At 48.3% G+C, this 14,054-nt stretch overlaps 1 pseudogene; it reads right to left on the bottom strand.

Annotated features, from left to right (window-relative positions):
- Positions 1-8,369: 8,369 nt before the first annotated feature.
- On the bottom strand, positions 8,370-13,394 carry LOC133377896 (coiled-coil domain-containing protein 71-like; annotated as a pseudogene).
- Between the last annotated feature and the right edge of the window lie 660 nt (positions 13,395-14,054).

Here is a 14,054-nt window from a genome sequence, read left to right as displayed (position 1 = left end):
AACGGTCACTCTAGGCGACATACACTGACATAATAAAATACAATATAAAACCAAAAACCACATTCAATAATTAAGCTAAACAGTATTAAAAGCTAACCCATCCCAGAAATCCCATAGGCCTGCCTGAACAGCCAGGTCTTCAAGGCCCGGCGGAAACTTATCAGGGAGGGGGCATGACGAAGATCGAAAGGAAGGGAATTCCAGAGGGTGGGGGCCACAATCGAAAATGCCCTCTCTCTGGTCTGCACCAGCCTAGCTATTTTAACTGGTGGGACCGAGAGAAGGTCTTGTGTGGCTGATCTTGTCGGGCGCCATAATTGGTGATGCTGGAGGCGCTCCTTTAGATAAACTGGGCCGAAACCGTATAGGGCTTTAAAGGTCAGCACCAACACCTTGAATTGGGCCCGGTAGACAACTGGTAACCAGTGTAGATCTACTAACACCGGAGTGATATGATCACGGCGACGGCTGTTCTTAATCAAACGTGCTGCCGCATTCTGTATCAGCTGTAATTTCCAGACCGTTTTCAAGGGTAACCCCACGTAGAGAATCCCCCAAACAGCATAAGGGAGGAGGAGAGGGGAGATTGTTCCGTCAGGCAAGCAGAAATGCTTGCGCTGCTGGAACAATCTCTTTAGCAATACATTGAATGCAACACATAATTACAGTTCAAGAACACATCCCAGCCAGCCGAAAGCACTCAAAAAGGGTGCAGAGGAGGACCAGTGATGTTGCATGGCCTGAGGATGCACATGGCCTGGGCAGGGTCAGATAAAGAGGCCTAGAGGCCTGCATTTGGCCTCTGGGCTTCAGGTTCCCTTCCCTGTTCAAGAAAGTTTGTGCTTAGAGAGCCTGGAAGATTCAAGGAGATTCTGAAAAAGCCCAGAACATTCTAGGTGGTTACGAAACATTTTTAACAACAACAACAAAATACCTGCGACGTTTTACTTCATACATTCTATTTGCCCTTTGGATCCTAACAACAAAAACAGCAAGATAAATGTTGTGCTACTGTGGGGTTGATACTTACTAATCTTATGACGATCAGTTATTTTTATAGTGGTGATAACAAAATAGACCTCTCATTGGCGATTTCCAGAAGGAGCGTTGATGCTCTAATTTCCCCTGAAAATTAAAGAAAACCGTAGAAGAGTTTAATGTAACACTGGCCATCAGTAGCTGATCGTGGCCTGGGGTGGTGGCACTCCCTTGACAGTCATTGCTGCTTACTGGGAAGGAGAGGAGGAGAGGCAAGGTGGCGAGGATGTTGGCATGGTGCAGATGCACTGGCAGATCCAATCTGGCACTGCTGCCGATGAGCTTGTGCCGCATCTACCACCCCACTGTCTTGCCTCTCCTCTTCTCCTTTCCAGTAAACAGCAGTGGCTTAGCTGTTGGGAGGTCAGGGGAGCGCCATTCCCCCACTACGCTGTCTTTTGCTGCTGCTGCCCATGCAGATCAGTGTTGCCAGCTTTACAAGTGATGATGGACAGTTTGCACTCATTCTTGCTGCTCTTGAGTGGAAGACTGAATAGGTGGCCCCTGCTAAGTGCCACCCTTTCCCAAGCCTGATGCCCCATATGGTTTCCTGGGTTGCCGGTCCCTAAATCCCTCCCTCTCCTACGTTTATGAGATAGAAAGGACTCCTTGCTTTAGTATATTACTCCTGTGATATTATCTGTTGATGTACAGTGTAGAACAGGGGTACTCAACATCGTGCCCTCCAGATATTGTTGGACTCCTACTCGCATCAACTCTAGCCAGCATAGCCAATGGTAAGGGATGATGGGAATTGTAGTCCAGCAACATAGGGAGGGCAGGGTATCTTGCTGGCTACTCTTGGTGTAGAGAGAGAGAGTAAAAGGATGGTTGTATTTATTGCAGAGCTTGGAAAAGTTACTGTTTTGAACTACAGTTCCCATCAGCCCAATCCACTGGCCATGCTGGCTGGGGCTGATGGGAGTTGTAGTTCAAAACAGTAACTTTTCCAAGCTCTGATTTATTGTAATGGTAGGTAGTTCCCCGCTACAGCGCCAATACCTTTTGGGGACCTATCCTGGTCCTTTGTCTCTGCTGCCACTATCCACTTATGGGTCACCTAGAGCAAGGGTGCTGGATACCCACTACCTTACAGTGGTCTCCTCGAGAGTAGAGGAACCGCCAGCTGAACTCTGAGTCCCCTGCTTGGCAACTTCAGCCTGTCTTTCCCTCCATTCTCCCAGCCACTTTAAGAACCAGGAGTGGCACTCCAAGCAGCCTAAGCCACTGGGAGGTTAGCCTGCCCATAAGTGTGTTCAGAAATCAACACCGTCCAGAAATTCATTTAAGCAGTTTATTCAAAAGGAGTATAGGTAAAAAAGGAGTGAAGAGAAAAACAGGAGGAATTCAGCTCAAAATGGAAATAAAACACTGTACCAGAATCTTGGTCTAATTAATCCTATACTTAATCCAAACTAACATTGCGGAACTTACTCTCAATGGTCACCTCTGGCACTGACAGCTTCAGGCATCAATTGCAGGTGTGGGTGTGTGTGTGTCAAGAGGGACAAAGGATGGTTTTGTATCAGTCGATCTTTAAGGGTTTTGGACCCACTTGCCTTAACTAACTATTGACTGTTTCCTGCCAATCACAAGCCAGGTCATGTTTGTCAGGTCGAGAGGGATTGGCCATCTCAGGAAATGGCTATCTCAGGAAATGGCCAGGAAATGGCTATCTCAGCATTAGTTATCAATGGGATTTCTCAATATTTCTGCTAGCCAGGATTTCATGAGGAACTTTATAAATTAGGAGGGCCGTAGAGCAGGGGTAGCAAACATGGTACCCTCCTTATTTGCTTGATATAATGGTGGTGGTGATGGTTGTGGGAAAGGCCTTACTTTGCCACATTAATACGCTACATATGTTTGCCATGCGTTTTGCCATACGCTACATATGTTTGCCATGCGTGCTTGGTCATACTCAAGAGGGTCTGATCACAATACTATTATTCCTTTACTGTTCTAGTAACCTAATTTACTTCTCCTTCCTTTTAAAAAAATCACCGTCTTACTACCTTAGCAATCGTCCTCATGCTGATTAGCTGTTACAGCTAGTATCTTTTTTAAAAAAAGTGTTGGAAATCATTTTACCCTCTCGAGGGTAATTAAACCTAAATCAACAAGGTTCAGTTTCATCTGCCTTTTCATGGTCTTACTGGATATTTCAGGGGAGGAAAAGAACTTTTGTGTAATGACTCAGTTTGTCCCTTAGATGGCACTACACTCCATGTATTAGTTTCAATAGGACCCAAAGTTTCTGTATCTAGGTCGGAATATATAATTTGTCTACTGTATTATATTTATTAGGAACCTAATTCTACCAGTGGTTTTGGAAGCCATGCTACGCCTGGAAAGAATATGCACCGCAACTGTGTGTATGTCTAATAGAGATGGGCGAGAATTTTGATTCATTTCACATTTCAAGCCAAATCTGGCAAATTTGCACTTTCTGAAACAATATGAGAACCGAAACACAGCCATCCTTTGAAATTCACACTTATTCAAATTTTATGATGCAGTTCGCCAACCAAGCAACTGTTTACAAAAATGCACATGTTGGGGGAAATGTGCATAAAAATGAACATAGGAGTGAAAATAACATGCAAAAATGCATTATATTATGAGAAATTGCTTGCAAAAATGTGTACATGAGTCAAAACTGCCTACGAAATGTGTTTGTTAGGAGAAATTCACACTTAAATGCTGGAGAATTTTCATGAGGATTGTTTTTTTTTTTTAAAGAAAATAGCAAATTGCTGCAGAAATGCAGAGAACTGAATTTATGACTGGAAAAATGAGAAACAGACAGTACTGAAACTGACAGATCCTTCCATCCCTAAATCATCTAGTCAGCCGTTAGTTCGTTCAACTGGCTTACTTCTAGGTAAGTTTGTACAGTATTTCAGCCTAATTTATTTATTTATTTATTTATTTATTTATTTATTATCATTATTTTTACCCCGCCCTTTTTCCAAAACTGGAACTCACAGCGGCTTCCAGATAAAAGCACACATATAATTAAAAATATACAAAAGTCTAGATTAAAATCAAATTAAACAATTTACAGTATTAAAACCATTCATACATACAGTTAAAATAATTCAAACTCAGTTTAAAATAATACAGTTAGGCAACAGCAATGCAGCACCCTTCAAGACCTGTCCTTAACAGCTTTCAGTTCCAAAGGCTTGTTGAAATAAAAAAGTCTTTGCTTGCCGATGGAAGGAGTGCAAGGAGGGGCCATTCTTGCTTCCCTAGGAAGGGAGTTCCAAAGCCTCAGGGCAGCCACCAAAAAGGCCCTATCTCGCGTCCCCACTAGTCGTGTTTGTGAGGACATAGGTATTGAGAGAAGGGCCTCTCCTGAGGATCTCAGGGCCTGGGCAGGCTCATATAGGGAGATACGGTCTGACAGATAGCCTGGACCTAAGCCATATAGCCATAAGAGATCTAATGCATCCATCCTTGCAAGGCTATATGCAATTCAATGTCATTTGTAGCTTGATGGCAATAGATTCCTATGTATGCAGTGTTTACAGTAGGAATCCAAGGTCAGGGTGGATGCTGTCCTGGCATGCTAGCATTGCATGTGTAGAAATTAGCATCCCATTTTAAAAACAAAACTTGCTGTGGGAAGCCTAGCTGGGTAACTTTTTTTTAAAGGTCCAACATCACTTTTAATTGAATCCTAATAGCATCCACAATGCAAAATAAAGGATTATGATATATTCTGTGTTGGTATTAAAAGTGAATAAAACAAGCAAACAATTGACACAGTGGGCATCAATTTCCAGTATCTCAAAACACCACATTTCAGTGATTTGAACTAAAAAGCAACAAAGGGCCTATGTCTTAGTATGCGACTGTCCTGTGTGTCTGTCCACTGAACAGGCATAACTTGTGAGCAGCTTAATCAGCAAGTCACTGGTTCTGGAAATTTTGCAGGATGGATCTTTATGATCCCTTGCTTTATGCAGCTTCGCTTACCTGTGCGAAGCTCTGGGGAGCGGGAGCACAATTGCGGCCGAGGGTGAAGCCGCAGTAGCCATTTTGAAGAAGGGAACGTCGCACGTCGCATTGGGATGATGCGCGATGTTCCGCATGGGGGGGCGGAGCTAAGGGGCTATTTAAGCCCACTCAGCCCCCTCCAACTTCCTCTTGGCTTGCGACGACAGGAGAGGACGGATCGACGAGGGACAGTTTTAGTTTGTTGCGGCGGCCATTTTCTTTGGCCGTGTGGCCGGCGCCATTTTGGAGGGGCCGAGTGCGGTCTGTTGGGGCCTCAGTAGGCCCGATTCAGCTAGAGGAGATAGCGGGAAGGCGGGATTGGGCCCGGATTGCAGCCACTTAGGCTGTGCAAGGACTTTTGGAGCCCGTCTTTCTCCCGCAGCCACACAGCACGCGAGTGCCGAGGCCTTAGAAGCTCTTCTTCACAGGCCTAGTGGTAGAGCTGGCACAACAGGCCTTAGAGGCTTTGAGTGCTGCCAGCTCTGGCCCTGAGGCAGGCAGTCCGGCCTAACCAGCGCAGCCTGACTCGGTGCCTGCCTGCCCCCCCCTCATTATAGTCACACAAGCACTCCAGCAAGCCAAGTTTGTCAGGGAGACCGCTTGCTAACACTAAATTGTTTAATAATAACATATTTCTAAAGGGATTGTTAATTCCCCTGCAGTGGGTTCAGTCACTCTATTGAGGCATATCATGCCCCCCAAGAAAGGTATAGGGGGTCCCAAAGGGAAGGGGAAGGCCAGCAGGCTTCCACCCAAGCGCCCCCCCCCAGTGGCAATGTCTTCGGAAGAAGATGAGGCGCAGCCTTGGGCAGCCATTCTAGCACAGCTAGACGTGCTAGAGAAGCAGAGAGCTGGTCCACCAGGGCAGGGTCGCATTCAGGCAGAAGGGGGAGAGTTACCCTCAATAGAAGGGACGGCTGCAGGTACTGCAGCCATGTCCAGACCCAGAAGGGCCAAGGCACGGGGTAGGCACACATATGGTCAACAAGCGAATAACGGTGCTAATGTTGCTGCATTAATCCTAGCCAGATTGGATGCGCTAGAGGCAGGACCCAGTTCGGCTCCAGCAGCAGTTGGGGGGCTAGAGGCTTCTCCCCCCCAACTGGCATCATCTGAACCAGCTACAGCAGCACAAGTCCAAGTCCCCACTGACTCACAGTCCCGGGCCGAGGATGGTGGAGATACAGAGGTTCCCAGGCCAAGAAGTGGGACAGGTGAGTCACCTGCACCCACAATTGCAGATGCACCTACACCTATGCAATCAATGGGGTGGCCGGGGTGGAGCTGGCTGCCTTGGGGGCCGTGGGCCTCAGTACAGGGCGGACAATCCTCCACTCCGGTCCATGCTCCATCACAAGGCAGACAGGGAATTCCTACTACCCGGGGAGACAGACCACCTCCTCTACAAATGGCTTGCCAACAAGTTTGGCAGCATGCTGGAGGGGATTCAGTCTCTCAGGCTGCCCCCCCCGACATGGCAATGACACATCCTGCTAATTCCACAGTGGAGCCACAGACCACTGCTGTGGAGGCTGCAGCTGCTTTAGACCCCTTTAGTTCGGTTGCTGCAGGGGCCATTCCTTTTGGGGAGGCATCTGTCTCCTTGGGATTTCACCTCCTTCCTGCAACTAAGGAAAGGATTTGGCATGGGGAGTACATGGATTTGTTCACACTTCTTTACAGGGAACAGCCCAAGAAAGATAAGGATAGGGATGGAGATATGGAGCCAGAGAGGCCTAAACGTAAAAGGGTTGAACGGACTTGGCATAATTGGTTGCCGGCCTATATGATTTACGCAGGGGTAGTCATGGAAAAACAGCCATTGCGGGGGGCCCTGTTGATGAAATACCTAGATATTATTTATAGGGCCAATATTGAGTTTTCTGGCCTGGCTTGGTTATCCTACGACAAGGCCTTCTGTATGCGGGTGGCCTGTAATAAAACACTCCCCTGGGACAAGAAGGAGCCCGAGCTGTGGCTGCAATTCATGGCAGCAGCGCGTGCCATGACTAGGGACAGAGCAGATAGCGGGCATTTACTTAGCAAACAATCGGCTCCCCTGCCCCGCGGCAATGCGGGGCAAGGGGTTCAACAACGGCTGTTTTGCTGGGAATTTAATTCCCGCGGATCCTGCACCCGGAACCCATGCCGTTTTCGTCACGAATGCTCCATATGTGGGGCGACACACTCAAGTGCAAATTGCCCCAGGAGCAGACCCTTTCGGGGCGGGGGAGGCCGGAAACAGACCCCCACAGGAGGTAATCAAGGAAAAGGGCCCCTCCCCAGTTAAATTAAACATTTTAAGACACCTCTTGGACAGTTACCCGAACCAAGGGGTTGCACGTTTTTTGTACAATGGTTTTTCATTAGGCTTCCGAATTCCCTACACCGGCCCACATTTGGCTTTTAGATCTCGCAACCTCCGCTCCACCGTGGGAAAGGAGGACTTAGTGCAGCAGTAAATTGATAAAGAAGTGCAGGCTGGGCGAGTTCTCGGCCCATTCCAGTCTCCCCCTTTCTCTAACCTTAGGGTGTCTCCCTTGGGCATCGTGCCCAAAAAGGCAGCCGGGGAATTTAGGCTCATTCACCATTTGTCCTACCCGCAAGGGATGTCAGTTAATGATTTCATTCCAGATAATTTGTGTTCTGTTCACTACACGTCCCTGGACATGGCAGTGCACATGGTGCGCTCCTGTGGTAAAGGGGCTTTTATGGGGAAGTGTGATATCAAGTCCGCCTTCCGTGTCCTGCCAGTTCACCCAGCGGATTTTGAGCTACTGGGCTTCACCTTTTCAGGCCATTTCTATATTGATAGGGCCCTACCCATGGGATGCTCAATTTCTTGCGCCGTTTTCGAGCGCTTTAGCTCTTTCCTGGAATGGGCTGTCAGGAGACAGGGGGGCTTACACACGGTGGTGCATTATCTGGATGACTTCCTATTTGCGGGTAGGGCAAACACGGGGGAATGTCAGCACTTAATGTCCCAATTTAGTGAGTTGGCTGGGGAACTTGGTGTGCCTTTGGCCTTAGAGAAGACGGAGGGACCTACCCAGGTCTTGACATTTTTAGGTATTGAAATTGACACGGTAGCCATGTGCTGCCGGCTTCCCATGGCTAAAATTAATCTTTTGCGCGTCAAGATCTGGGAGGTAGTTGGGGCTAAAAAAGTTTTCCTTTCTACACTCCAGGAACTAGCAGGACGCCTGAACTTTGCTTGCAGGGTTGTCGCATCCGGACGGGCCTTTTTGAGACGCGTCTATGATGCTGTGATAGGGCTTTCAAAACCCCGCCATAGATTCAGGGTTACGGCTGCCCTGCGCGCCAACCTAGCAGCTTGGTCCTCCTTTTTGCAGGACTACAATGGGATCTCTTTTTGGAGACACGAACGGCTCCTGGAAGCAGAGATGCAAGTTTGTTCGGATGCATCGGGGTCTTATGGTTTCGGAGTAATTTTTGGGTCTTCCTGGTGTAAGGGACAATGGCCTCAAGGTTGGGTTCAAGAGGGACTGGACAGGGACCTGACCTTTCTTGAATTCTTTCCCATATTACTGGCGGTGCATTTATGGGCAGAGAGGCTGCAGAACTCTACTGTCCATTTTTGGTGCGACAACGAGGCCACAGTACATGTTATCAACTCTCTTACATCCAGGAACGCCAGGGTTATGGGCCTAGTCCAGGCTTTTGTTCTCCAGTGCCTGCGTTTTAATGTTCTCTTTCGGGCACGGCATGTTCCTGGCATTGACAATAGTGTTGCTGATGCTCTGTCATGGAACCAGATGGACCGTTTCCGTCAGCTGGCGCCGTTGGCCAGCGCTCAGCCAGATGCCGTGCCCCCTACAATCTGGGAGATTGGAGAGCGGAGTCGGAGAGGGCCATAAGCCTATCTGTTGCCCCCAGCACGCTCGCCAGTTACCAGAGAGCAGGTAGGGCAATTGAAGACTTTTGGGCCACCAAGGGATATACGCCCCAGTGGCCCATTCCAGTGAGTCAGCTGCTGGAATTTCTGGTGGATGGCAAGAGGCAGGGCTTGTCTGTCCGAGCCTTACAAGGTAAGCTAGCCGGACTTTCCTTTCTAGCTAAGGCACAAGGTTTCTCGGATCATTCCACGGATTTTAGGGTCCGGCGCATGTTGGCTGGGTGGGCTAGAGAGCGCCCAGCTGCCCCTGATCACCGTCGCCCTATGTCTCCAGCACTTCTGGGCCAATGGTCAGCTGTATGTTCTTCCACCTATGAAATCCAGCTATTTCAAGCAGTGTCCCTTACATTATTTTTTGGGGCATTTCGGATTGGAGAAGTAGTGGCTGGGTCTAAGATGGACCAGTCACAACACGCCCTCTTAATGTCAGATATCAATATGAAGGCAGGCAGCGCTTACCTTACGTTACGTAGGTCTAAGACCGACCAAAGGGGTAGGGGACGGACTGTTATCTTAGCTCCCTCCCCCTTGCCACACATTTGCCCAGTGATGGCCCTGCACACGTTTATGACAGCTAGAGGAGCAGTGAGCGGATGTTTATTCGTTCACAGGAATGGTGATCCCCTCACTAAATATCAATTTTGGGCACTTACGAAGAAGGCCCTACACAGATTGGGAATAGACCCATCATGTTTCGGGACCCACTCTTTTAGAATTGGAGCGGCTTCCACAGCAGCGGGGCTGGGTTTTCCACGAGCCAGGCTGCAAGCTGTTGGAAGGTCGGCTTCGGGGGCCTACAGGAGTTATGTCCGCCCCATGACTGGGCATGGTAATACGGAAGCCTAATGGTGTTGCCTTGTTTTGGCAGGTTGCCGGAGGGGGACGGAGCGGATGCGCATCCTAATCTGCGGCCACAGCATGATTTTCTGGGCGGGCCGCAGGGCCACGTCGTCTCGAATGGGCTCGCAGCTGGGGCTCAGTCAATGAGCTAATGTACAATGGCTTGGCCGGCGAGGGATGCGCTGGGATGGGCTCCTACCCACCCTGTTCTGGCAAGGGTTAGTGCGTGACGTTCCGCACATTTTGGTCATTCACCTGGGAGGTAATGACCTGGGTTTACTTAAGGGCAAGGCCCTTACTCTTCAAGCATGTAGCGACATGCACGTTATAAGACAGCGTTGGCCTTCTGTTTGTCTGCTTTGGTCAGACATACAGACATGGCGTGGAGTTTGGGACCCCAGGAGGATAGACTGGGCACTTAAGAGGGTCAACCGACAGATTCGGTTGGCTCTTCTTGGGGATGGTGGGTTGCCCATTCCGCATCCGCTTATACAGCATTCTAGGGTTGAACTCTATAGGGCCGATGGCGTTCACCTGTCGGACACAGGGAACGACATATTTTTGCAAGACCTGCAGAGGAGTCTGCTGGAAGTTCTTCTACGCAGTGGGGAAAAGGGGACTAAATAGAGATTTGTACCCTTTTTGTGGCGGTAAAGTACGGGAGGGGAAATAGGTAATGACAGCTAGGTGGCCCCCTTAGGCACCTTTCAAGGTGATTGGTGGTTCCGGAGGCCTGTCTCTCAGGGTTTTACGGCCCGAGGGCAGGATATGGGCTGCTTTTGGGGCCAACTTACCTCATCCACCTGAGGGTTCTACGGCCCCGGGGGGTGGTGACGTGGGAAGGCCTCCCTACTCACCTACAAGGTGTGGCCGGGGCAAGGGGTAAGCAAAAGGGGGCTTGCCCTTGGCCCCAGCAGGGGCTGGTCACCCAAGAGCTGTAGGACAAGCTGCTTGCCTATAGTTAGTTCCCGCACTTAGGTTACACCTCTGCAGGTCGCTTTAAACGTTCTTGTTTATAATTTAATAAAGTGGTCCTTTATTCAACCATAGCTGCTGTTGTCTGCGTATTATTTCACCCATCGACCGCAATTTAAATGTGATCTCAAATATCAACCAAATGTGTTCTCTTCATCTCTGTGTCAGTTCTGTAAGCCTCAGTGGGTGCCACAAGAGACTCACCAAATATTGAAACAAATATTATTTACTTATTTAAAATGCAGGTGGAGAATCTTTTTGGTTCCACAGGCCAGATCCTTATCAGGATTGGCCTTGCAGGCAAAATTTGACAGGTGGATGGGGCCAGTGAGTTGTCCCACCCACCTATCAAAATCCCTTGAGGGGATTCTTTCTTGCACTTTCTGCAGACTTTCCCCCCTTCATCTCCTCCCTGCCACTGCAGCTGCCAGCTGCCAGCTTCCATCTCTCTCTACCCGCACAGGCAGATGGGGGTGTAGGTGGGATGAAGGAAAGAATCCTCGCAAGGGATTTTGACAGGTGAGTGAGACAACCCATCTGTCAATCATGTCTGGTTTAAGGGCAGTGTATAAATGTTCTAAGTTTAAGTTTTAAAACATTTATATACTACTCTTAAACCAGAAATTACCATCAGTGCACATTGTAATAACAGCACAATCCACTAAACATGCTGAACACCATAAAATATAATGGGTACAACAATCCATTCATCATCATCATCATCATAATGTATATACCATTTACTTGCCAAAACAGCTTCTAAGTGGCTACATTTAAACAAAACTGACTAAAACCAAACATGGACAATAGCCCCCTTATCTAGCATCCCAATGAAAACTACACAGCCCATTGTGTTCAAAGCTTGCTTAAAAGAGATCAGAGAGGACACCTGCTAAACTTCCCCCAGAAATCGAATTCCATAGGTAAGGGGTCACCACAGAGAAGGCCCTGTTTCTTGTATTGACTAGTCCACTAGATTTTACTGGCAGGCATCTCAACAGGGCCTCTGACAGATCTTGTGTACAGATAGGCTGATACGGGTGCAAATGGTCCCTAAGGCAATCTGGTCCCAAACTATTTAAAGCTTTAAAGGTCATCAACAGCACTTTGACATTGGTCTGGAACCATACTGGCAATCAGTGCAGCTGCTGCAGTACTGGCATGACATGTTTTGATCACTTAGCTCTGGGGGCTCATAGCTAGGCAGCCACATTCTGCATCAGCTGTAGTTTCTGAACCATCTTCAAAGGCAACCTTGTGTAAAGTGCATTGCAGTACTTTTTATGTTCTGATACACTGTTGGATCCAACTGACTGGATGACCTTTTAGTGGCCTTGATGGCTGAAGACTGCCCAGACGCACTAGCTGCCTTGAGGAGCTTTAGGTCTGAGGGTGAAATCCCAAGATGCCCTTATTCACATTTTTACTTCAGGCAGGATGCTGGGGCTTTCAATGGGACCAAGGCTTCCAGCACCACAGACAGTCTCATGGCCGGGAAGACACCAGGGTAAATGTTAGAAGGGAAGCCCACAATAGATATTTTTGATGTTTCTGAATGAGTGTGTTCATTTCAATGAGTTCAAGAGGAGGTGTGTTGAATTAGTGCTTTTGGACCATGGCTTAGCAGGGTCTTCAGGCAAACTTCTGATAATACCTTTGAAGGGGCCAGATTGTTTCGCTGTAGTTTCTGTGCTTCGGACTGAAACCTTAGCAGACTCTGAAATAGGGGCAGCTATTTCTGAAGTGTCCTGGATACTCCCTTTTTGGTGGCTGCTCATATTGGCTGTACATGAGCTGTACCCATAGATGTCTTTACTCATTAGGATCATGGACTGATAGGCTTCTTCTCTGAGGCCTTGAAGGAAAGCCGCCAGCTGGGTTTCTGTGTCAGACAGGTCTTTGGACATGGGCCTGAATGCTCTGAGAGTTTCTTCCTAGGCTTTCTGACTTTCTGTCAGCTCCTCACTGAGTCAGCAGTGCCGGTGGGGGCTGGAAATGCCTGGGTCGTTGGCAGGGGAAGAAAGTCCTTAGCCGGCAGTCTGGTCATAAATCTGCCAGGCCTATGAGGAGGGAACTTGATAAGGGCCAGGCCTGTCCGAAGCTTACTTGCCGAGTCAGAAGTCCAGAAGCGAGGTCAGTAGAGGTCCGGGATCAATTGCCAAGGGGTCAGTCCAAGAGACATTGCAAAGAAACCAGGAATACACGAAGCCACACCTGACGTTGCAGTCAGCAACCAGCTGAAGCCAAGTGGTGCCTTATAAGGAGCAGGTTTGACAGCAGGTGTGAGCCCTCAGCGTTTGGGCCTTAAGGGGACAGGCCGGCCTCTCTTCTGCCTGACCTTCTGCTGTCTACGTTCTGCAGGTGAGGGGGGCATATCCTGTTCCCTGTCTGTGTCTGGCTGCAGGGCCTCTGCTGTATCTGAGGTGCTCTGCAGCTGCGGGGGAGAAGGAGCTGGATTCTCAGGAGTTTCCTCCATGGCTCCTTCTGGGTCTGCTGCTCCTGGGTCTGCTGCTGTTACTCCCGAGTCGTCCTCATCGGAGGAGACCTCTGACGGGGCCATGACACTTGCAGACCAGGAATGGACAGCTTTTTCTTCTACATTGTCCACCTCAACATTCATGGTATTATGTCCCTGGGAATTTCTAATATGTCCAAACCACTTGTAAGCTAATGCAGGTCACAGGCTGCTGCAGGACCCAGCAAAAGCTGTGGTACCGTTCTAGCCCCTACAACCATTGTAGCAGTCTAGGAAGTCTGTGAACCTGCCCATTCCTTTAAATGTTTGCTAGAGTCCTTCTCTAGGTTCTACCACTTTCTGAGGTGAGGTGAGTAATAACCAGAGACAGGGGCTTCTTGGTGGTAGTGTCTCCAGTTGTGGGCATTTATTGGATTTTTAGGTCAAGGCTAAAATGTTATTGTTCCCCTACACTTTAAATTAGATGATTCTGTTGCCTGCTGTTGCATCTGTGTTTGACTCCTGTTTCATTTCTGCTTTTCTTGCTGCTTTTATTTTAGGTGTGCTGCGTATGTTGGTGTGTTTACTGTTGCTTGTTATTTACACTTATTATTAACATTTTGTGTACTTTATATTTTAATGGATACTTTATTCTATTGGTTTTAATGGAGAATCTATTCCGCAGGTCTTGTTTGAGTTTTTAAAAAGCATTGTTGCCAGTCTGAGCCAATTGGGATGATGCAGGTTTTGGTAATAAGAAACCAAGACTGTGATCCTATGCACACTTACGTAGGAGGAAGCCACCCATACACTACGTTCAAGATC

This window comes from Rhineura floridana, chromosome 2 (assembly GCF_030035675.1).
Source record: "Rhineura floridana isolate rRhiFlo1 chromosome 2, rRhiFlo1.hap2, whole genome shotgun sequence".
NCBI classification, from domain to species: domain Eukaryota; kingdom Metazoa; phylum Chordata; class Lepidosauria; order Squamata; family Rhineuridae; genus Rhineura; species Rhineura floridana.
Note: the sequence above shows the minus strand (reverse complement) of the source record. Positions and strands in the feature narration are given on the sequence as shown.